The sequence below is a fragment of the Chinchilla lanigera genome, unplaced genomic scaffold (assembly GCF_000276665.1).
Source record: "Chinchilla lanigera isolate Chin_1 unplaced genomic scaffold, ChiLan1.0 scaffold00002, whole genome shotgun sequence".
Lineage (NCBI taxonomy): Eukaryota > Metazoa > Chordata > Mammalia > Rodentia > Chinchillidae > Chinchilla > Chinchilla lanigera.
Window position 1 is genome coordinate 54052266 of NW_004955403.1, and position 2882 is coordinate 54055147.

Here is a 2882-nt window from a genome sequence, read left to right on the forward strand (position 1 = left end):
CAGCCGCATGGGCCGCGCCGCCGCGAACCGGCGGGACAGGGCCGAGGGCACGCCGGGCCGTGCGCCGCGCGACAGTCAGGGGCGCTTCCACCTCATGACCCCGGCTGGTCGCCGGGTACCTTGCCGGGGGCGGAGCTCCGCGGCAATAACACGTGTGCTGATTGGCCGTCCGTCACCATGGTTCCCCGCCGGGGGCGGGGCCCGGCCTGCTAACCCGCCCTCTGATTGGTCAACGCCGGCGGTCGGTTGAGGTGTCGCAGCCGCCGGGGCGCGCGTGGGTCTCGGCCGTCCCCAGCGCGCATGCTCGCGAGCTGAGCGCGCCGGTCCGCTCCTGGGAGGCGCGTGCGGCCCGCGGGCGCGTGGACCTCCGGGAGCTGCGATCGGCGACGGCGGCTGCGGCGCCTTCGTGCTTCCCGGGCCTGTGTCCCCCCGGGTGTGGACGCGGGTCCAGCCTCCCCCGCAGGAGTGATGGTAATCGCGCTTCGGTGCACACCCGGAAGACGTGCACGCGGGCGTCTCCACCGCGGTGTGTTAGACCTCCGCCAGCTCACCCTGGCCTCGCCCGCCGCCCGAGCCCTTGCTGTGCGACTGGCTTCTGCCTCTCTTCGAATGGCAGTGAGAAGCGGTCTTACGTGTAGCCCTAAAATTCCTCCATAAATCCGGACGCGCAGGAGGGGCGCGGTAGCCGTCTGGCTGGTGTGGGAAGAGCCGCAGGCCCGGTCCTGCCGCGGGCCGACGAGTGTGCCTGGCTGCGACCCGCCCCGCCGCTTTCCCGCTCCCCCCGGGCGTCTCGCCCCGGCCCGCCCTCCAGCTCTGTGCCCTCCGGCGCTCCGATTGCCGCTCCCCGCGGCCCCGAGAGTCCTTCCCGCCCCGGCTGGAGTGGTGCATCTTCCCGAGCTGCTGCCCCGCACCGGGGCCTCGCAGTGATCGCGCGGGTTCCCTTCGTGCCTTTTTGAAGCGACCTTGGGAGCAGTTCCTCGTGGGGTAGAGAGGGGGGCGTCGCAGTACCAGTGGACTTATGTCCAGGAGTCTGATTTAGTCAGGGACGAACCAGATTAGGAGAAGAGCCCTCCAAGGACCACGGAGGCCGGAGGTGAGGGCGAGTGGCACCCGAGGGAAGCAGCACAGGGGGACACGCTTCGTCCAAAGAATGTGTTTGGTTGCCGCCTTAAAGCCTGCTGTGTGCTGCCCTAACACACCCTTGACATCTGAGGGTCTTTTATCATAAATTTAAACAGCTGCAGAAGGAGGTTCTTTTTTTTTTTAGAAGGAGGTTCTGATGGGCTATAAATACCATTTTGAAAGTAAAGTGGCAGCAAATGTCTGTTCTAAATGGACCAGCGGGTTGGAAGTATCATAGTGATTTCATACCCACTATGGTCCCTTTTAAAAATACTTCAGCCTTTTACCAGTTGGAAATTTTACATTGATCTTTTTTGTCCTTGAAAACACTTTCTAATTCCACTTCTACCATAATTCTTAGTGGACTGTGCCTTTGTACATCAAAATCTTTTATGGAGTAGAATACATCATTAGAGTTCTAACAGTTACTGTTTCTTCTGGATTGTGAGGTCCTTAGCATTACACAATCTAATTACTGTATATCACATCTAATTGGGTTGTAAGTAAAAAAATTTTGTTGGAAATGCATTTCTTAACAGTGCTTTACTTGAAAGAAATTGTCAGGTTATCTGTTAGTGTCCTTGGGCTGTTACCTCTTTCTGCCTCAACTCAGCACTGTACAGGCTGGTAAGATTTCGAGGGTCCCACAATCCAAAAATGGGCATCTGAGACGAATAAGCACATCTCAGATGAAGAAATACAAACAGCAAATAAATATATGACAAATGTTCAGCATCACTGATTATTTGAGAGATGCAAATTAAAACAACACTGAGATTCCATCTCACTCCCGAAAAAATGGCTGTCATCAAGAAATCAGCCAATAACAAATGCTGATGGGGCTGTGGGGAAAAAGGAACCCTTCGCAACCATTGGCGGGAGTGCAGACTGGTACAATCACTGTGGAAGTCAGAGTGGAGATTCCTCAAAAATCTAGGATTGGAGATCCCATCTGACCCAGCTATCACCCTTCTGGGTATCTTCCCAGAAGAATTAAAAACATTGTACCACAGTGATATGTGCACCAATGTTTATAGCACAACAATTTGTAATAGCTAGATCTTGGAAACAACCCAAATGCCCATCAACCAAGGAATGGATAAAAAAGATGTGATCATTTAATGCAGTGGAATACTACTTAGCCATGAAGAAGGATGAACTGGAGACTTTCATAGGTAAATGGATGCACCTTGAGACCATACTCATAAGTGAAATAAACCAGATGCACATGTGCAAATGTAGCGTTGTCTCCCTAGTGTGAGAAGCTAAAAGAGTAAATAAGATCCAAAATGTACAATAAATATTATAAAATGAGAAGAAACTTGAAAAAGAAAAAGAAATGGGGTGGAGGAAAGGAGAAAAGAAAGGAAAAGCAATATACACACACATACACACACACAAGATAGTTAAGATAGTTATACTACTAATTTTTCAGTTCATTGAAATGTTTGTGCTAATATTGCTTGGACAATTAAATGCCTATGTCTTATACTCTGAGTAACTAATTTAAAGATAACAATATGCAATATATTAACCATTGTTACCCTCCTATTATCTTGTTTTGAAATTTTTTTTATTGTTTTCCTCTTTAGTGAATTTTTTTTTCTGCTTTTTGCTTTTCTTCTGGTACCGGAAATCAAACTCACAACCTCACGCTTGCTAGGCAGGCGCTGTGCCGTTGAGCTAAATCTCCAGCCCCCATTTTTTTTTAATTTAAAGATGAAAAAATAGGGGCTGGGGATTTAGCTCAGCAGCACAGC

The 2882-nt window shown here is 50.7% G+C and overlaps 1 protein-coding gene across 1 annotated transcript in view; it reads right to left on the minus strand.

Moving 5' to 3' along the window:
- Agpat5 (1-acylglycerol-3-phosphate O-acyltransferase 5) overlaps positions 1–98 on the minus strand; it is a gene marked incomplete in the record, with an annotated part of 47363 nt that extends 47265 nt beyond the window's left edge. The window contains 1 exon segment of the mRNA XM_013514614.1: positions 1–98.
- Positions 99–2882: the final 2784 nt, after the last annotated feature.